This window comes from Arvicanthis niloticus, chromosome 11 (assembly GCF_011762505.2).
Source record: "Arvicanthis niloticus isolate mArvNil1 chromosome 11, mArvNil1.pat.X, whole genome shotgun sequence".
NCBI lineage: Eukaryota > Metazoa > Chordata > Mammalia > Rodentia > Muridae > Arvicanthis > Arvicanthis niloticus.
This window is the reverse complement of record NC_047668.1, coordinates 13,975,463-13,997,238: the sequence shown is the minus strand read 5'-3', so window position 1 is coordinate 13,997,238 and position 21,776 is coordinate 13,975,463. Positions and strand designations below refer to the sequence as shown.

Sequence of the window (21,776 nt, the reverse complement as noted above, 5' to 3'; positions counted from 1 at the left end):
CATCAACTCTCACACACTGTTAGTGGGAGTCTTCAATACCCAACTTTCACCGGTAGACAGATCATCCAGACAAAAACTGAACAGAAATAACGGAGCTAACAGTTATCTATAAAGCATTTCGCCCAAACACAAAAGAATATATTTTTTTTCTCGGCACCTCACAGAACATTTTCCAGAATTGTCCACATATTCTGTCACAAGGCAAGTCTCAGCAGATACAAGAAAATGGAAATGACCCCTTGTGTCCTATCAAACTACTGAAGTTGGACTTCAGTAACAACAGAAAGCCTACAAATTCATAGAAAGTGAACAACTCTATATTGAGTGACTATTGGGTCAAGGCAGAAATAAAGCAATTAAAGATTTCCTAGAATCTAATGAGAGTCAAGGTACAACATACACTGTAGCCGGCCAGCAGCTGCAGTCAACCGGGTTCACCTGAAAGGTAAGCTGGGAATGGAAGAAGGGACAGGAGGGCAGGAAGAGAGGAGGACAGGAAGAGATGAAGCCAGGACAAAGTTCTCTGATCATGGCTCGAAGTTTATTGTTTGGCTTTCAAATAGAAGGGGGAACCCCACCCCTGCCTTCAGGATGGCCGAGGGTTCAGGTTGCAGTCTCCCCTGGAGGCCTGGGTGAGGGGGATCCATCCTTAATCGTGGGCCTTGGGCCAGAGATACCTCAGGGCAAGCTCAGCAGACAATCTATTCTTTTCAGCTCCAGTAGCAGATTGCAGGCAGCCAAGGCAGGTAATACCTCCTGGGTCCTATTGTTTTGGTCTATTGTGGTCTACAACTCGTTCAGGCCTGCTCAAGGCTCAGGGGAGGGCACAATACACAAACTTAGGGGACATAATGAAAGCAGTGCTAAGAGGAAAGCTGGTAACACTAAGAGCCATCATAAAGAAATTGCAAGGCTCCCATGCTAGTAACTTAATAGCACACCTGAAAGTTCTAGAACAAAAAGAAGCTAGCACACCCAAGAGGAGTAGATGGCAGGAAAGGTTCAAACTATTCCTAAGGGTAAAGCCACATAATCTGCAGTAGTTGGCCAACACAAAACAAACTCAGTGAGTCTTTGGAGGTGCTTTATCTCATAATGTTTTGTCAGAACTTTTATTTTTAACCTGACAGATCCTTGGTGTATATATTATGGGTTTGTAGAGTGAAAAATTATAAAGGCCATTTTACGAAATATGTGTAGATTTTTCGCCTTACAGAACTCGGAATTGAAAATAAGATTTCAGGCCTTCACATTCCAGGTGAAGGACACTTGCTGGATTACATTCCCCAAGCCTTGCTCAAGGCAGGAAGGCATTCCTGACTACAGATAAAGATGCTACCACCTAGGTGGGGCTATAGCCCTATAGCTGGAAAAAGTAAGGATAGCAATCTGAAATGGCAGGATAGGACACAATAGCATGGTGAAAACCACATTTTTAAGAATGAGTGTGCAGAGTGATTCACATGACTCTAGATCATTTGGGCTAGATTCTCTGAAATGTTCCACTGTTCTTGGTTACCCCTCCCTTGGTCTTCCCAGTGCTATGTTCAAAATTTGTAAAACAACCAATCATGTGTAAGCATGTGTAAATGCAACCATTCATGTGTAAGCGTGCGAAAATGCCTTCCTCCCCCCATCCCATGCTATAAAAGACCCTTTAAACCCACCACTCTAGGCCAAAAACCCTGCTCTTGGAGCTAAAGAGCTTGTCGTTTTGACCGCCAGCTCCTCCCCTAATAAACCTTTGCTGATTGCATCCAGGTATGGTTTCTTGTGATTTTTGGGTGGCCGCAATGTCCTAAGACTTGAGGAAGGGTCTCCGGAGTTTGGAGCTCTTCAGGTTCTAGTTTTGAGTTTTTATGAGGTTCCTGTGTGTGCACTTGTGCTTTGCTCTGATGTGTTTCTTATGCTTTTTCTTTGTTGTTTTTTTTTTCTGTTTGCTTTGTCCTAAGTCAGTTTTGTTTTGTTTTATCTTATAGGCGAGATACTGAGCATACCTTCTAGCCCACGTTCTAACCTCTAACAACTGGGACTGTACTGCCTTTCATGACAAAGGACAAGTTTGCAGAGGGGATTAAAGACCTGGAGATGAGAAGATCCTTCTGGCCTACACAGATAAGCATATGTAGCTAGGACATACATATAGTACAGAGGCTCTTACTGTAGAGTGAAATATTATAAAGGCCATTTTATGAAATATGTGTAGATTTTTCGCCTTAGACCTTGGGCAGAAAAGTGCAGATTCCAGAACAAGGAACTGAAAATAAGATTTCAGGCCTTCACTTTCCCTGGGGCACATTCCGGGTGGAAGAGGCCCAAGGCAGGAAGGCATTCCTGACCACAGATAAAAGATGCAAGACACCTAGGTGGGGCTATAGCAGGAAGAAGTAAAGATAGTTAATCTGAAATAGTTGATAAATGACAGGGTGGGAGACAGTGACATGGTAAACCATTCAGGGTGGGTTTCTCTGGAATGTTTCGCTATTCTTATGTTGTGTATCCTTGGCAACCCCCTCACCCCCACCCCACTCCCCTGGTTTGTGGTTTTTCTCTTTAAAACGATCCACGGACTGGATGTTGGGGTCGAACCCCACTCCTGCGGGAGTGCATGGTGAGACCGCTGGCTTCCAGGCTTCTTCCCTACTAAACCTCTGCTGATTGCATCCAGGTATGGTTTCTCGTGATCTTTGGGTGGTTACAATTTCCTGAGACTTGAGGAAGGGTCTCCCGAGTATGGGGGTCTTCACTTACAAGTGGGGTGAAGTGTTTATTAAAAGATAAAGAGATAAAGAGAGTGTGTTCTGTGGGTCTGTGGAGAGGTATGGGGAAGGGGATGTCTCAGCGGGCCCATGCCAAGGCATCCCTCCCCCCTGAGGGACCAGCCACACACTGGTATAGTATAGAATAGAGTTTATTGAGGGCATGGGGAGGGGAGCCAGGAGGGTAGTAGAGGCAGAGAGAGAGAGAGAGAGAGAGAGAGAGAGAGAGAGAGAGAGAGAGAGAAGCAGAGAAGCAGAGGAGTAGAGAAGTAGAGGATGGCCATGATCACGTGGAAAGAGAGAAGAAGGGGGTTGACAGAGAGGCAAGAGGGTAAGAGAGAGGGTAAGAGAGTAAGAGATTAAGAGTGAGGAGGGAGGCAAGCAGCCCCTTTTATAGTGGACCAGGCCTACCTGGCAGTTGCCACGTAACTGTGGGGAGGAGCATACCTGGCTATTGCCAGGTAACTGTGGAGGTAGAGTTTAGACAAAATACTAACATTCCTCCATTTTGGTTTAATAAAAAAAAAATTAGAAAGCAGGCGAAGCAGGAATAGGGACATTGTGATATCTGTCTACTTCCTGCGGACATTGAGGGTGATATGTCTCTAGGGGGAACCTAGAAGAGTGGGTATGGGGAATGTTTGTCCGGTCTTAGGAGAGTTGGCTGTTTCCTGCTGTCCAGGGGCTATAGAGCCATCTGAGGATAGGTCAGAAGGAACAGGTCTGGGCTGGTGAGATAGCTCAGTGGTTAAGAGCACTGACTGCTCTTCCAGAGGTCATGAGTTCAAATCCCAGCAACCACGTGGTGGCTCACACCCATCCATAATGAGATCTGATGCCCTCATATGGGTGTCTGAAGACAGCTACAGTGTACTTACATAAAATAAATAAATTATTTGAAAAAAAAAAAAAAAGAAGGAACAGGTCCAGTAGAAGCAGCTGTGTATGTGACAGGAGATGGAACATCTGGAGGTTACTTCTCTGGAGCTGTTCTGGATGTGCCTGGACTTGACAAGATGTAGGGAATAAGATTAAGTACATTTGGGGGAAAGAAAATTTTTCTAAGATGTACATTTGAAACCCAGAGGGATCCCACCCTTTGGAATAGGTAGTAAGTGGGAACTTTAGGCAGATGTACTTATCTGGATGACATCTGTTTGGTCCATGAGAGGTAGATCTGAATGGGTTTCTTGTAGCTTGTAAGTTTACAAAAGAGATGACAGCATGAGTTAACAACAGGAACAGTCTTCAAGATGAACCTTTGTTGGATCGTATAGTGGAATGTTTTATTAGAATTAGGCAAGTTTATAGGAACTCTGATAATATTAGGACAGTGGCATAGCAAGAAGAGGAAATATGAAGCATTTAATTGGTGGCAGCTGAGTTTAGGTAATGAGGCAACAGATAATATTTGTGAAAGCTTAGCTGTCAATGTAGTCAGAAGTCTGAAAGAGTAAACAATAATCTACCAGTTATATATTATATTAAAAAATGACAGAGCCCACTAGCCAACAGTTCCCGTGGTCTCCATAGTCTCTTGGGCAAAGTCAGTTTGGCTTCCAAGTGCAGAAGACTCAGAGCTCTTTCTCTGTAGAATGGATACACGTGACATGAAAAATGACTTACCTTGGTTTAGCCAAGTCATTGACTCAGAGCATCCAGTTTAGTCCAGTTTGTTAGTGACTATATTATCACATACAATCCAGGCTGTATCTTCTAGGTGTCCAAGTCTTCTGAAACCATCTTGGGTCAATTGTTACAGGCTTTGGGAATTCTGTCGGCCATAAACTTAATACAGTATTAGCAGACTTCTGACAAGATTGAGAGCCGTAAAAATTGGTTGTAACTGAATAGAATTTAATAGCAGTAGTAAAAAATCTATTAAGACAGGATAGGAAAGAGTCTTAAGTAACTTTGACAGGTTATGTAGGTAGAGAAAAGCACATTTTTGTATTAGCAAAGAAACATTTGGCTAGGACCAGAATAAGAAAGTTGGCAACAGTAGGATAGGATCATACAGATGGCGGGTAGGGGCCGTGGGCCACAAGTGCTTCAGGTCAGGTTCATTGTGGCGGCAGGGCGGAACTTCCTACTAGCAGATGGAAGTCACTACCCAATGCCTCTGGAGGCTAGAGTCTGCAGTGGGCAAGGAAAAGCATGTCACAGCAACGTTCATGTTAGCTGTTCTTGTAGGAGAAAGCACCGCTAACACTCCCTTTACAGGTCCTGGGCAGAGAGGGAGAGAGAGAGAGCCTCCCTCGAGTGCGTGGGTGGTTGTGCACGTGGGGAAGCAAATCTCAGAAAGGGTCCCTGGCAGAATGTAAGGAGTAGATGCAGAGCTAAGGACCAGAGGGGATGGGAGTAAGCAGGGTCCCGGACCAGCTGCTTTTCAGGCAAACTGGCTAAATTAAATGGTCACAGCCGGCCGGAAATGGTGGAGGAGGGAAAGAGGCCTACATCAGCAGGTGGCGGACTGACCCTTGGGGGAGACACTCTAGGGACTAGAGCTTGGAGCCAGTGCTCCTGAGAGAGAGAACAGTCTGTCCAGGCCCAGCCTGGGGTACTCAGCTACGAGAAAGAAACGGTCTCAAGAGGAGAGGGAAAGAGTCTCACCCAAGAGGAGTTCTAGAAAGAGGGTCAGGGAAGGGTTAGCTCTGAGCTCAAGAAATCTTTCTTGGGACCATGAGGATGGTTACTCTGATCAGTGGCGGCTGGCTAAAAAAACCTGGGGTGGGGAACAGGCAGAACACATGGAGGGATTAGAGTGGAGGTAGATGAATGATTGGATGTAGGGAACCTCTTTCCATTTACCTGTGACTGCTGTGTGTATGTATGAAGACCCTTTAAAATGACTGGGCCTAGTGTGCCATTAGGTGGCCATTTTAAACCATTATCTAGAGGGTACCGAATCCAAACTTTATTGCAGAACTGTATCAATTTGGAAGGCCTCAAATCAGGCATTAATTTTAGAGATCTGAGGTTTTTAAGGAGACAACCCAGTGGGGTGTCTGAGGGTGCGGCCGAAGACAATGTAGCACCCATTGGATGACAGGGGGCGCTTACTGAGCTATCATATTGGTGTCCTGATAGAAAGACGGTAAGAAGTCAGGCAACAGGCTAGGTAATCAGGTTGTCACGTGTTGCGCTAACTGGAGCCCGATGTTGGACGCCAAACTGTTGCAGCCCGTACTGCCCATTCCGGTCCGAGGGTCAGGGTCTAGCAAGAGAGAGAGAGTGGGGATAAAGGGGAAGAGACGCGAAGAATGGAGACAAGACAGAGATTCTGATCAAGTCTCGTTTATTGAAGGGAATTCTGAGCTATTTATAGGCTTTTGCCACGTGCCTTGTAGGCACGTGGATACCACGTGCCTTGCAGGTGTTGATATGACGTAAGCCTTACAGGCATCTATAGCGTGGACAGCACGTGCACCGCAATGGCAATGCCTTGCAGGCGTGGATAGCACATGCGCCTTATAGGCATGTATGGTGTAGATAGCACGTGGACAGCACGTGAACTGCATGCCTTGCAGGCGTGACTACCATGTGCACCTTGCAGCTGGGGCCAGTAAACAGCAACACAAAATATGTGGGATATCAGAGTGTGCTTCAGCTGTTGTAGGCTATTGAAAACCAAATCTTTCATCAGGGTTCATATATGGTTCCAGATGGCTGCAAAGTTGATCTAGCCGCTTTCTGCTAAAGTCGGCTCCCAACAGTCACGAGATTACCTAGGGGCCTCGTGAACTCCTGGAGGTCATGGGAGACCCTTACTCAAGTCTGGGGAAGTCACGACCACCCACAAACTCCAAGACACCATACCTGGATGCAATCAGCAGAGGTTTATTAGGGAGAGTTGGCTAGCCAATGGTCAAAACTGCTCATCCACACAGGAACAGAATTTTGACAAAAGGCAAGCAAGCTGAGGGTTTTTTTTTTAATAGCATGGGGTGGGGAAAGGAAGGAATTTTCGTGCGGTTACACATGATTGGTTATATTTTCGAGTGGTTACACATGATTGGTTGTTTTACAAATTTTGAACATCAGCAGGCTGTAACACTGGGAAAACCTCAAGGGGGGGTAACCAAGAACAGTGGAACATTTCAGAGGAACCCACCCTAAATAATTTAGAGCCACGTGAAAATTACTCTGCATACTCATTCTTCTCAAAAATGTAGTTTTACCATGTCACTGTGCCCTACCCTGTCATTACCAACTATTTCAGGTTAAATATTTCTCACTTTCTCCAGTCACAGCCCCACTTAGATGACTTGTATCCTTTTTGTGGTCAGGAATGTGTCTTCCTGCTTTGGGCTTTTCCCACCCACAGGTGGGGTCTACTCCCTGAGGCTTGAGAAATGTAATCCAGCAAGTGTCCTCTGATTCAGGGATAATGTCCTCCACCCAGAATGTGTCCTGGGGCAGTATAGGCCTGAAATCTTATTTTCAGTTCCGCATTCTGGAACTTACACCCTTTCTGCTCAGGTCTAAGGGCAAAGAAAAAGTCTACATATATTTCATTAAATGGTCTTATAATTTTTCACTCTACGTCCCCCCCATTTCCTCTAATGAAAATTTTTAATCATAAAAACTTAGACCTCAGTATCATCATAATTTTCATTTTCTTGACCTAAAGCTCTATACTGATCGCACAACACAAAAAGCTGAACAGCACTTATCCTTCCTCTAACAAAAGTTACTAACCTATTTAAAATGTAAGGACCTATGGTTCACAAGAGGTCCAGCAAGGGAGGATAATAGGGTTGTCAACCAAGGGGACTTATTGAACCAACTCTCGAATCAACTTTGCTATGCCTCTCTATTTTTCTGTCTCTGGTCTAACCTTAACAGCACACAGACCTCCTTCTTTAAGAAACAGCAAGTCTAGTCCTCTTAGCAGCACCTGTCTCCACACCTGCGGCCACTCCTAGTCTCAATGTAACAGCTAGAGTCAAGGAAAATAGGCTCTTTGGGGAAGTGTCTAGGGTGTATCTCAAACTCGGTTCAAGAGTACCTGCAGGGTGGTAGTAAACCCGGGGAACTAGCTGGACAAGTATATAATAATCTTTGGCCTCATCTAAGACAGAAGTAGATATATAAAGGGTTAATCTTGAACTGCAAGCTCACCATTTATCAATTTTAGGCACTAAGTATCTGTTAGCAGGGGTCCTTAGGCTCTATTTTATTAGCTAGGGGTCTCAAAAATTCTTATTCCTTTCAAACACATTTTCAAAGTTGTCCTCTGACTTTTACATATTTTGTGGCACATAGTTGTCTACATACACATGAAATCACATATATAATAAAGAGAAATTGCAAAAGGAACAAATCTATATAACTCTAGATTCACATTTTGATTTCAATCTTGGAATCACAAGCTGTCATTTAACTTTGGGTATACACACCCTAAGCCCCACCCTCTAAGGCAGCATTACCCCTGTGCCTCTAGAGTGGGATGTCTCAGGAGTCAAGGCCTGCTACTCTTTGGCCTTGTAGAATAGCAGAAGACCTTGAGCTAAACAACAGGGGGTTGTTCTGGATGTTCTTCAGTTGGCATCAGGCATAGGTGGTGTTGGTGAACTTCAAGGAGGTCTGATGGTCAGCAGCACCAGGAACAGTCTCTTAGTAGCCTGAAAAATCATTTCTCACACAAAAGGGACATTCTGGGTGTGGAACAAGGACAAGGGACACTAGCTAGCACCAGTTCCTGGGGGCAATTTAGTTTTAGGGTTCTGTATATTCTCTCTACCTGTCCTGAGCTTTGGAGACAGTATAAACAGTGGAGCCTCTAATTAGTCTCTAATATCTCTGACAATTCCTGACTTACCTTAAAACTGCTATCTGATCTGATTACCTAGGACACTTGAAACCTCAGGAAGGTCCCTATTCTAGGCTGTTTTCTCCTAGGTATTTTCTTATTTATTCTAAGTCTCATAAGCCTTTGCTTGCTGGCATATCTTACACTGTCTTATTATTTCTCTGGCCCAAAACCTGAGGTCCATTATATGCTTTAAATCTCTTGGCTGCTTGGTTGCACTCATATCTTAAGAGTCCATCTATGCATTTAGCCTGGTAAGTCTTTTGTTTTCTGGGGAGTATAGTTCTCCCTTCTTGTGTGCACCATTGCCTCTTTTCCTCTAGATAGTATCTGGCAGGATGGCTAGCAATCTGAGTTCTTTCTCTTACTCTGTGTTTTAAGTGAGGCCATCTCTTAGGCCCAAAACCGGGAGGGGCTCCTGTATCAAGCCACTTGATCTGTCCAGTTATTGCCTCAGGCCACTGAGTCCCCTCCCTTTTGGTGTCCTGGGCAATGAATATTTATAGCTGCTGACTTCATCAGGGTTTCCTCTCTTGGCATATAGCCCTGCGGACATGGGCTGTGGCAAAAGCATACCTGCTTGTCGGCCCGAGGTTCCAAGGTTGCTCTCTGCACCAATGATCCCAGGGGTGGGGAGTCAGCCCAGATGACATTTGTGTCCACCACAGTAGTGCTGGCTTGTCTCTGACCAGTATGGAGAAAACTGCTCCCATCTGTAAAGCAGGTTACCTCGGCTCCTGGCTGGAATTAGTAGGAGAAACCTTTCCTGTACCCGTGAGTTCTTGTCAGCTAGTTGCAGCCCATCGGGTAGGAAGTGTTGTATCTGGACCCCCATCCTGGGAAGTAAGAGGGTAGGAACAGTCTAGGATGACCATAAATGAATGGGATACCCAGCCCATCTCTTAGTCCACCATTTTCGGGTAGTCCATGAATACATTTTGGCCATTGGCCTGGAGGAGGATCCTGTGTCTATCAAGAGTTGGGTGGCTCCAAGCTGCCCCATCTATCTCAATAGCTGTCTTCACACAGAGCTAATATCTTCGCCACTTGGGGTGTTTTTCAAGGCCTGGGATTTCCTGGCCCTGGCTTCTACTTGTTAGGGCCCTCTTGGACCCCGAAGCTGGCTCCTTTACTTGCAATGTGCACACTGGTCTTTTTCAAGGAGTTTCTCATTCCCTTTGATTGGAGTCCCTCTTCTCTGCTTTCTGTAAATTCTTTTCCTGTTACCTTTCTTTTTCTTCACCTTTTTCTAGTCTCAGCAACTTACACTAGACCTTTTATCTTACACTAGACCTTTTATCTTCTCCACTCCTTTTCTCTAGACTTACACTAAACCTTCTAATGACTTATCTTGTAGTCTCTCTAGCCTCCCTGTTTAACTTCATGTGCCTTGGTCAAAATTAGTGGGGTCTCATGTAGCTCTCTCTCAAGATCTATCAATGGGACCTGGCATGGGCCTTTGGGTGTCCCTTACCTTCTGTAACCCGCTGTTGACCATGGCCTGATCAATTGTTGGGGTCCCCATGTCTGAGGGAACATTCTTTTCCCGGTATCTTCTCTTGTTCTTCACTCCTGAAGACCAGAACCTACAAGGGTCTTGCGGAAGAAAGGCTTTTATCGGGAAGGGGGGGGGAAGGGTATTCCTCCACTAGATTTATCTAGGTGACTATATTGGGCACTAGATCTAGGTGTCTGAGGGATCCTGGCCTATCTATTGCTTTGATTACTAACTTACTTTTTACTATAAATTTGTATCTGTACCAAAATCGAGGCCTATTCTTTTGGCTTTCTGACTCAGGACAGCCTGTAACTTCTTGTAGTAGGCAACCTGCCTGACCTGTCTGACCTGTCTGCAGGCAGTTTTGTTGGTTCAGAGTTTCTAAGCTGGAGTCACATCACGTGACTTGTCTCAGCACTACTTACTTACTTTCCCCCCTTTTTTAAAAAAGAGATCTCAGCGCTATTCACTCATTATACTGTTAATAAAAATATATAATTATAATTCTCAGGTGAATAATCTTGCTGGGGCTGTTTGTCCAGCTGCCCTGGCTCCACTGTCAGGATTTTAACCACCTGGGCCCTATCTATCTTCATAGGTGGCAGGTGGAAAACAATTTGTTACAGCAGTAACCCCAGGTCCCCAGTACAGTTATACACACCAAATTAGGTGGTAGCCAACTTGCGTGGCTGGGTGGTTCAAGGGGGCTGTGCTGGGGAACCACGAGCTGTTGCCCACCAAGTGCGGGCTGGGCAAGGTGTTACCTGGAGGATACCCTACATGCGGTAGGCAGGCTGTCCAAACATGAACCGTGAACACGAACCATGGTGGGTGCCCCTTACGTGCCCGCCTCTCTGCTCTGCAGCACTACTCTTGCACCAGGGGCTTCATCTCTTTCTCTGCCGGCGATCATGTTATCTCTTTTTAACTCAGGATGTTTAACACAGATTAACGGCTAACACAGACAATTTGCCAAGAAAACAAACACACACACACAAAAAACCCAACACAAATAGCTCACCCCTCTCACGGGCAGCACATAAACCAGGTGATACAGACAGTTCTCGCCCCTGCCACGGGTGCAGAGACCAAGTTACACAATAAGGGCATAGAAAGACAGCCAGAAATCCGCCTGCCTCTGCCTCTCAAGTAAGACTCCAATAACCAGACAACGCGGTCAGTCTTCACAGATTCAGATTTAACAGGTTCAGACGACTTGGCCAGCCTATGCTGGACCAAGTCTAACAGATTTCTAACACACCAGCAATGAACAGCCCAAAAATAGACACACTGCCATGAGAGCACAACAACCTCTGCCCTAGGCTGTGGTGGCCATTTCTGACCTTTCCTCTCTGCCCCATTGTTAACACACAAAAAGACTAACAAAAACCCATTTCAACCACTAGTGCCAGCCGAGAGGGATTCCACATCCTCTCTGGCACCTAGATGAACCCAGTACCAGCCAAGAGGGATTCCACATCCTCTCCGGCATCTAGATGAACCCCCAGACGTCTCTGGGGGGTGCAGCAGCAGCTAGTGACTCCCCAGCATGTCTGCTAATCACTCATTTATCTCCTCTCGAGACAGAAATGGTTTACTGCCCCTCATGAGACAGAAACAGCTGCCAGTCCAAACCAAAAGTGCACTTTTCAGATTTTCAGAAACCAAATAATTCAGACACAAATAACTTTGAAACCAAACAACTCAGACAAACCTAGACAAAACGGCACGTGAGAACTCAGACAATTTAGTGAGAAATCAGATGATTTAGACAACCTGGCACATGAGAAACCAGACAATTTCACACAACAACCAGACAGAATACTAGAATACTGCGGTGTTACCTTACCTCCCAGTGAGTTCTTGGATTCTTGGATTAGGGTGGTCACAAAATCCTGGACGAACCCCCAAATGAAGACCCCCAGACTCGGCGGGAGACCCTTCCTCAAGTCTCAGGAAATCACGACCACCTAAAAAAAACACAAGAAACCATACCTGGATGCAATCAGCAGAGGTTTATTGGAGAGTTGGCTAGTCAACAGTCAAAACTGCTGGTCCACGCAGGAACAGAATTTTGACAAAAGGCCAGCAAGCTGAGGGTTTTTTTTTTGTTTTTTTGTTTTTTTTTTTTTTTTTTTTTTTTTTTTTTTTTTTTTTTTATAGCATGGGGTGGGGAAAGGAAGGAATTTTCGTGCGGTTACACATGATTGGTTGTTTTACAAATTTTGAACATCAGCAGGCTGTAACACTGGGAAAACCTCAAAGGGGGGGGGTAACCAAGAACAGTGGAACATTTCAGAGGAACCCACCCTAAATAATTTAGAGCCACGTGAAGATTACTCTGCATACTCATTCTTCTCAAAAATGTAGTTTTACCATGTCACTGTGCCCTACCCTGTCATTACCAACTATTTCAGGTTAACTATTTCTCACTTGCCATAGCCCCACCTAGATGACTTGTATCTTTTTCTGTGGTCAGGAATGTGTCTTCTTGCTTTGGGACTTCCCCACCCTGAGGCTTGAGGAATGTTGCTCTTCCCTGAATGTATCCGGGGCAGTGGCAGTAAAGGTCTGAAATCTTACATCCAGTTCCATGTTCTGGAACCTGCACTTTTCCTGCTCAGGTCTAAGGGCAAAGAAAAAGTCTGCATATATTTCACAAAATGGTCTTTATAATTTTTCACTCTACAATAGCAGCCAGCGGCTGCAGCAGACTGCAGCATGGCGATTCCTGAAGTTTTCATATCCGAGTTTCGGCACCAATGAAGTGTTTATAAAAAGATAGAGAGTATGTTCTTTGGCTGGCATAGGATCAAATGGCTGGCAGCAGAGTAGGAAACTGAGATAGCACTGTGAGAGAGACCCCACTGTCTCTGGCTGGACGGCAGAAGTGAACCAGAGCTGAGCAGTGCAGCCAGGTTTCTGAAGAGGACAGACCAGGAAATGGACTGTCTCCAGAAGGAACACAGCTCGGCCGGTGCCCTGATTGTAGACCTTGATTTTAGTGAAGTTTCTTTTGCTCTCTGACAATCCACAACCTTACTAGTTTTGTATTTTGGGGCTTTGTTTGTTTATTATTTATTTATTTATTTATTTAGGTTGTTTTATTTTAAGACAAGGTGTCACTATGTAGCCCTGGCTGCCTTGGAACTTGTTCTATACCTCAGGATGGCCTTGAAGTTACAGAGATGCACCTGCCTCTACTTCCCAAGGGCTGGGATTAAGTGTGTGCGCCACTACACCAGGCTTGTTTTGTCTCAAAACAGAGTCCTATAAGTCCAGGCTGGCCTGGGACTTACAATGTAGGTGACCACAACCTTGGCTTCTGTATTCTCCAGTTTCCACCTCTACTGTGCTGGGATTACAGGCAGGTACCACTACCCAGAGCCAGAGATCAACCCAGGTCTCTGATCTGGCTGGTTCGCTAGGCAAGAGCAGGCTGAGCTACACCCCAGTTCCAAGCTTAGAAGGATTCAGCACGGGGGGGGGGGGTGAGGGGAGGGGGAGGAAAACACACAACACTCTAAATTCTCTAAATTCTGTGGAGCTCAAATTCTCTTAAATTCCCTTCTTACTGAAGCTAGTTTGTCTTGGGTTTTGTTCTTCAACAACTCAATTTACAAAGATTGCAGAGTCAGTAAACAGTGCTTCTCATTAGAGGGGACAAAACCAGATCTTCAGAAATAAAATAAATCTATTGACCTCTACCTAGTTCTTTTTAGTAGTTCTTTTCACAGCCTGAAGGCAGCTGGGTGTGGCCAACACATCTCAGTGACTGCAGGCCCCACCTTTCAGCACTTTTCAAAGATCACTGGCAGACATCTAAACTGTTCCTTCAAACATTTGTCGTCCTGTTTAAAAAAAAATTGAAAGCTCTGTAGCAAACTTACTTCCTGTAAATCAACTGGCAGACAGCACAAGTCAGACATTGCAATTACAGATGCAGGACTCTTCCCTGAACACATTAGTTGCAGATGTCTGACCTCAAGGGTCTCAGAGAAGATAGCTTCAGCTGTATAGACCTGTTGGTTTCACAGATCTTCCAAATTCTTTGAAGTTCAGACAGAAGTTCAAAACCTTTTGTTAGCATTCTGTCTAAACTCCACCACCACAGTTATCTAGCAATGGCTAGGTAGGCTCCTCCCCACAGTTACCTAGCAATAGCCAGGTAGGCCTGTGCAGGAGATTAGAGAAAACTTCCCACGGACTTTTGCTTGAGGAAGTGCAGCCTCCAACAGTTTAGGAAGTGCAGCTAGCTGCCTGCTCCTGATATCGGAACAGCAGAGTACCAGAATGAGAAAAAACACAGGAAGTCCTTCCATGTGGTTGACATCGACAGGAGAAAGACCACAGGATGTCCCCCCAGATGGCTGACTTCAATATGTCCTTTTTCCTCATATTGTCCTCCCTCCCCATTTCCTTGTTAGAATTGTGTAAGTTGAGAGCTGCTTCCGCATTAAAATCAGACCTTGGGGCTGGAGAGATGGCTCAGCAGTTAAGAGCACTGACTGCTCTTCCAGAGGTGCTGAGTTCAATTCCCAGCAACCACATGGTGGCTCACGACCATCTGTAATGTGATCTGGTACCCTCTTCTGGTGTGTCTGAAGAAATAAAATCTTTAAAAAAAAAAAAAAAAAAAATCAGACCTTGACAAATCACCTGCTTGGTCTCCCTTCTTTCTCTCCCCCATGTTGCTTTTCAGGTGAGATCCCCCTTGGTACCCATGAATAACTAAGACCCATGGGTCAGGTCAGGCTTGGCACGTTGTAAAAGGGGCTGCTTGCCACCTCCTCTTGCTTCTCTCTGTCCACTCTACACTTCCCCCTTCACTTCCCCCTCTCTCTATGTGCTCATGGCCGGCCCCTACCCCTCCTCTGCTCCTCTACTTCTCCTCTTCCTCCTCCTCTTCCTCCTCTTCTTCCTCCTCCTCCTCCTCCTCTTCCTCCTCCTCCTCCTCCTCTTCTTCTTCTTCTTCTTCTTCTTCTTCTTCTTCTTCTTCTTCTTCTTCTTCTTCTTCTTCTTCTTCTTCCTCCTCTCTCTCTCTCTCTCTCTCTCTCTCTCTCTCTCTCTCTCTCTCCCTCTACTACCCACCTGGCTCCCCTCCCCATGCCCTGAATAAACTCTATTCTATAATATAACGGTGTGTGGCTGGTCCCTCAGGGGGAAGAGATGCCTCTTCATGGGCCCACTGAGACGTCCCCTTCCCCCATACCTCTCCACACACCCACAGAACATACTCTCTTTATGTCTTTACTTTTTTATAAACACATCACCTTTCTCAGTTTTGGAGGGCTGGTAGGATGGTGTCCTACTTAGGGTTACAATTTTTTAAAATTTTATTTATTTTCTTTATATGAGTTCACTGTAGCTGTCTCCAGACACACCAAAAGAGGGCATCGGATCCCATTACAGATGGTTGTGAGCCACCCTGTTGTTTCCGGGAATTGAACTCAGGACCTCTGGGAGAGCAGTCAGTGCTCTTAACTGCTGAGACATCTCTCCAGCCCCTAGGATTACTATTAATGTGATGTGACACCATGACCAAAGCAAGCTGGGGAGGAGCAGATCTATCTGGTTTACACTTTCACATCATAGGAAATCAGGACAGAAACTCAAACAGTGTAGGAAACTGGAGACAGGAGCTGAGGCAGAGGCCTTTGTGAAGGGGTGCTGCTTACTGGCTTGTGCCCATGGCTTGCTCAGCCTGCTTCCTTATAGAACCCAGGACCACCAGCACAAGGTTGGCACCACCCACAATGGGCTAGGTCCTCCCCCATTAACATTCATAAAGAAAATGCTTAAACTGAGTGTGGTGGCTCAGGTTTCTAATCCCACCACCCTGGAGGCAGAGGAGGTGGATCTCTGTGAGTTTGAGGCCAGCCTGTTCTGCAAGGGAAGGAGAGCCAGCACTGTTACCTTCTTGAAAAACAAACCCTGCCTTGGAACCTAAGAGAACAGAGAAGTCACTGGGGCTGTCTGGAAAGCACAGATGACCTATCTCATAAGAATGGGTTTTATGGCCTAAAATCAATAAAGTTTTCTTTTCCTTTCTTTTCTTTTTTTTTAAATGCATGAATGATTTTTTATTTATTTATTTATTTATTTATTTAGTGTAAGTACACTGTAGCTGTCTTCAGACACCCATATGAGGGCATCAGATCTCATTATGGATGGTTGTGAGCCACCATGTGGTTTATGGGATTTGAACTCATGACCTCTGGAAGAGGAGTCAGTGCTCTTAACCACTGAGCCATCTCACCAGCCCTCCTTTCTTTTCTTTTCTTTTCTTTTTTTTTTTTAGACAGGGTTTCTCTGTGTAACAGCCCTGGCTGTCCTGGAATTCACTGAGATCTGACGGGGCACTCGGCCTCTTGGCCTCTGTAGCAAGCACTTGAACGGGCTAAGCCATCTGCCCCTCGCGTGAATTATTTTATTTTATTTTTTTCATTTTGCGACATGGCCCCTTGTAGCCCAAGGTGGCCTCACAGTCTCTACCTGGCTGAGGGGTGGCTTTGAACCCTTGGTCCTCCTTGTGCTGGAAACACAGGCTCGCGTCAACACCGAATGGCTACCCGGCGTGTGTGTCGTGTCTCTGGAAGTTGGACGCAAACGCGATCCGGACACGGTCCCCAGGGATGGTGTCTAAAGGGTGGTCTCATTCGACTCTGTCCGCGGAGACCCTTCAGGTTCCATAGGGGTTCGCCCTTGGCGTTGGGCGGAGTCTCGGAGCAGGGCAGCCGGGCTGTAGGGCCTCGGACTTCAGGACGAGGGCGGGGCGTATGCAGATGAGTGTACGCGCAGAGGCTGCCGGTCCGGTGGCTCCGGGAGGCCTGCGTGCCGCGAATTAGTCGTGTGAGGTGAGTGTGATTTCCATGAGGGAAGATAAGACGGCGAGGGGTCTGGAGCGCCTGATGTCGAAGCAAAGGCGCGGACGCGGCGACCGTAAGTTTGAAGGGGATGAGCCGTGAGGGAAACCGCGCACGCGGCAGTCAGCACTCATACTTACCTGGCAGGGGAGATACCATGATCACGAAGGTGGTTTTCCCAGGGCGAGGCTTATCCATTGCACTCCGGATGTGCTGACCCCTGCGATTTCCCCAAATGCGGGAAACTCGACTGCATAATTTGTGGTAGTGGGGGACTGCGTTCGCGCTCTCCCCTGGTCTCTCGGGTTCACAAGAGCAGACAGCGTTTCCTCTATGAGCAGAACAAACACTACAGTCTGGGCAACGACCCTGCCCGCTATGTATATACACACACGCAGACACAGGTAAAGTGTCCCTGTACACAGGATGCTTTATAAAACGTTTTTTCTTTTTTCTTAAACATTTATTTTATGTTTGAGTGCTCTGCACTGTCTCTGTCTTCAAACAGAAGAGGGCATCGGATCCCATTCCAGATGGTTGTGAGCCACCGTGTGGTTGCTGGGAGTTGAACTCAGGACCTACCTCGGGAAGAGCAGTCACTGGTCTCAACCACGGAGAGTCATCTCTCCAGCTCTTTTAAAAAACATTTTTAAGAAAATTAAAACTAAATTGATAATATCGTTTTATTATTTTTATTATTTACTTTTAACCTCTGAAACTGTGAGCCAGCCCCAATGAAATGTTTTCCATCATAAGCGTTGTCATGGGTCATGGTATCTCTCCACATCAATGGAAGCTCTAAGACAGATTCAGGTGGAAGGAACATCCTTTAATATTGCTGGTCACCAGCAGAGAAGGGAACAGATCCAACAGGGCTCCCTTCACTCACTCACTGTGCCTGATCTTGTGTGAGTGTTAGGAACGCAGACTCTGGTTCACACTCGTGTGGGAAGCCCTCTATCCACTGAACCTTCTCCTCAGGCACGGAAAGCTAGCTAGCTAGCTAGCTTGCTTGCTTGCTTGCTTGCTTGCTTGCTTGCTTGCTTGCCTTTAAAATGTATCAAATGCACACATGGGTGTTTTGCCTATAGGTAGGCCTGTGCAGTGCCCACAGAGGCCAGACAGAAGAAGGCATCAGCTGTCCTGGAACTGGAGTTCCAGAGTGTGGTGAGCTGCTATGTGGGTGCTGGGAATGGAACCCAGGCCCTCTGGAAGAGCAGCGAGTGCTCTTTAAGCGTTCGGCCATCTATCTCTTCAGTCCCTTTGCGCTGGTTCTGTGAGGCTGTGTGTGCGACAGCCGCGTCCTATCCAGAAGGCAACACCTCACCGCTCTGCTTCCACTCTCACAGTTCTTACAGGAGACCGGCCCTCTCCTGAGTTCCCTGAACCTCGGAGTGGTGGTTTGAATATGCTTGGCCCCGGCCAGGGACTGAGTGGCACTATTAGGAGGTGTGGCCTTGTTGGAGTAGCTCTGCCAGGCCTGCCCGGAAGCTGCCATCCTCCCACCTTGATGATTCTGGACTGAACCTCTAGGTATAAACTGCAAGCCAGCCCCAGTTCAATTGTCCTCTCTAAGTGTGGCCTTGATCATGGCGGCTCATCACAGCAGTGGAAACCCTAACTAAGACACTCAGGTAGGGGAGCAGATGTACATAGTAAAAGTATCTTTCCTTTTGCCTGATGTAATGGCCGTCTCTGAGGCTTACTGCCTCTGCCTGCTAAGCTCGGCCTAGCCCTGGAAGCTTCTAGCCTCCGTGCGATCTTATTTGGGCCTAGAACGTTTTTAGCCTCTGAAATTTATTTATTTATTTATTTATTTATTTATTTATTTATTCCGAGACAGGGTTTCTCTGTGTAGCCCTGGCTGTCCTGGAACTCACTCTGTAGACCAGGCTGGTCTCGAACTCAGAAATCTACCTGCCTCTGCCTCCCAAGTGCTGGGATTAAAGGCAAAGGCGTGCGCCACCACCGCCCGGCTGGCCTCTGAGACTTACCACAGAATCAGCTCACCCGCTGTAGCTCTTTCTGATCTCTGCCTGGCTGGTCAACTCAGCTGCTCTGGCTCAAAACTCCTCTCCACACCGACCGATTCAAAATGGCTTCTTCCCGCTTCCGCCTGAATTGCTCTGCCTGGGCCTCATATAATTTTCTGGCTCCTCCGCATTCTCTCTCTGCAACCTGTCTCTGTGTGTGCAACTGTCCCAATAAAACTGCCCTCTCTCCTTTTCCCTCTCTGCACCGCTCTCTCTTAAGTAGCCTCTCTTTTCTCCCTGTCCTCCTGAGAGCTGGGCACATCCTATTTTGTCAAGTCTTTCTCTGATCCGTCGCTTTGTGCGCCTCTCAATTAGAGGTCGCCTTTAAACCTGGCTGCTTCCTTCTACAGACTGGCTTTCCTTTCATTGTTTGCGATTAAAGGTGTGTATTTAAGGGCGAGCCACAGCACAACTAGAAACGGGTTTCTCCAGGAAAAGGACACAATCTCAGGGTTCACAGTGTGACCAAATATCTTGCAACAGATGTAAACGGATCCCCAGGTCTACCTGGTCTTACAGCCTGGTCTACAGCCTGTGTTCCAGGACAGTTGTGGCTACATAATGAAAGAGTTAAAAAAATTTTGAACCTTCCACAGATGGAGTCAAGAGTGCAGATCAGCTTGTTCTGCGTTCTGGGTCCTAGGAAACTAGCTATCCACAAGACAAAATAGATGATAGATTGAATAGAGTTCAGAGCTGGGAGTTCAAGATAGCGTGACCAAGCGCTATGGGTACCAGAAACTAAAAACTGACCATAAGATAGATTGAATAGGGTTTGAGCTGAGAGTTCAAGTTAGCGTTTCTGTGCACCCTGGATACCAGGAGAGTTTGAGTTGTGCACCCGGGATACCAGGAGAGTTTGAGTTGGGAGTTCTCAGCGTGCCTGTACATCCTGGATACCAGGAACTTGGATGATTACATATAGGCTCTTAGAGAATAGCCTGTTCCTTGTTCCCTGTCACAAACTGAACAATGGGCTGGGACTTTCCACAGGTGCTCTCCAATAGCCCTCCTTTACTCCCCCTGGGTTTGTGGTCCCCCCACCCCCAACCCCACCCCCGAGTTGTGGTTTTGGGCTTTAAATTCTCTCTGTCTCCAAAGCCCCGGGGTCAGACCCCATTGCCCCTTCGTGGGCTACAGGTCTTGACCTCAGTATACTGATTAAAATATGCTGATTACATCGTTTGGTGTCTTGCAGTTATTGGAGTGGCCGCGATTTCCCGAGGCTTGGGTGAGGTCCTCCATTCGTGGGGGCCTTACAATAGAACAACCCTGTCTGGAAAAACCAAACCAACCAACCAACTAACCAACCAACCAACTAAACAAATTCCTTGTTTCAAAAGCAACTTGGGGAGGAAAGGGTTTATTTCAGAACCTTCAGTTCCACCTCCCTGTCCATCACTGGAGGAAGTCAAGAGCAGGAATCAAGGCAGAAACCCGAGGAGGCAAAAACTGGAGGCCGTGGAGGTCGTGGGAGGCCGGCGGAGGCCCGCCGCTTTGACAGCAGCTGGAGTCACTGGAAAGGAGAGAACTTCAGTTGGTAAAAGGCCTCCGTAAGATCCGGCTGTAGGGCGTTTTCTGAATGAGTGCTTGATGGGGGGACTGTGGACTGGTGTAAGACCCCAAAAGGGGACTCTCACCCAAGTCCGGACCTGCATGAACCCAAGGACACACGAGAAACCTTCTTGATGCAATTGCAGAGGAGGTTTAATGACGAGGGCCCTCGGGCCGGAATATATCTCACGCAGGAGATAGAGGTTCCGACCCCTAGCCCAGGAAACTTGGGATATTTATGGGTAGGGGTTGGGGAGAGCGGGAAAGTTTGGCGCGGTTACATATGATTGGATATATCAAACATCCGTTCCCAAGCCTGGTTTCCATCTAGCCCCCATCCCAATTATCCTAATTTACATCTGTATCTTGCTCCTGGGAGAATTCCTTTCAAGTGACTTCCGTTTACCCAGGTGTTTTATTGCCTCTATCTTGGGTCTTTTGTGCCTTTGAAATGTTTATTCAAGCCCTTGGAATGCACCCCAGGGGCAGCTAACACTTGGGTGTAAATTGAAACTCTGAACCTAAGAAACTCTCACGTTGAGACCTAAAATTTCATTTTTACAATTTATTCTTACACTGGCAGTCCTGGGTTCCATAGGCAAGCAGACCGAGCAAGGCGTGAATGAGGAGCCGGCCAGTACACCCGCAGTCCCTGTCCGGAGTTCCTTCCGTGTGGAAGCAGAAGCCGAACAAGCCCTTGCCTCCCCAGGCGGCTTTGGTCGTGGTGTTTTTGTCACAGTGATAGAAACCCTGACTGAGACACCTGGTCTGCATATTTAGGTCCACCCAACTCCAACCCCAACCCGGTGGTGACCGAGCCTCTGCGGGGAAACGTGCACGCGTGTAATGCAGACGGCTCTCCTTACGGCAAGGCCTGAGGAGTCGGGTCCCCACGCGGCAAGGACCTGTGGGGATGTGTGTGCATCATCTCCTGACCTTTCTGAGGGAATGCTTGGTTCGCTTTTGCCTTGCGTCTGCAGTTTTGGCTTTGCTGTTGGCAGTTTTTACTTTCGCTTTGTCTGTGACGGGCATTGTCCCAGAATCAGACAGAGAAGGCTCGGGCAGTGATTCATTCTTACTTGTCTCTGCTGAGGATTGTGGGAATGGAACAGACAGATCACTACTCCTCTGCTCGTAGAGGAGGAGGAGGAGGAGGTGGAGGAGGAGGAGGTTGAGGAGGAGGAGGAGGAGGAGGAGGAGGAGGAGGAGGAGGAGGAGGAGGAGGAAGCGGTGGCGGGTCAACAATTTGCC

At 46.8% G+C, this 21,776-nt stretch overlaps 1 long non-coding RNA gene and 1 other non-coding gene across 5 annotated transcripts; one reads left to right on the top strand and one right to left on the bottom strand.

Moving 5' to 3' along the window:
- Positions 1–6,611: 6,611 nt before the first annotated feature.
- LOC143443846 (uncharacterized) lies at positions 6,612–16,830 on the bottom strand. Of its 4 annotated transcripts, none has more exons than XR_013113158.1 (4): positions 16,568–16,830; positions 10,049–12,042; positions 9,151–9,410; positions 6,612–8,419 (listed from the first exon to the last, which is right to left on the bottom strand). It is a non-coding gene; the product is annotated as an uncharacterized LOC143443846 (long non-coding RNA). The 4 variants fall into 4 exon arrangements; XR_013113157.1 differs by having other exon boundaries at positions 6,612–9,410; positions 10,049–10,170; positions 11,922–12,042; XR_013113159.1 differs by having other exon boundaries at positions 6,612–9,410; positions 10,049–10,146; positions 11,922–12,042.
- Positions 16,831–17,070: 240 nt separating this feature from the next.
- On the top strand, positions 17,071–17,234 carry LOC117717387 (U1 spliceosomal RNA). The gene has a single exon (XR_004607884.1). It is a non-coding gene; the product is annotated as a U1 spliceosomal RNA (small nuclear RNA).
- Positions 17,235–21,776: the final 4,542 nt, after the last annotated feature.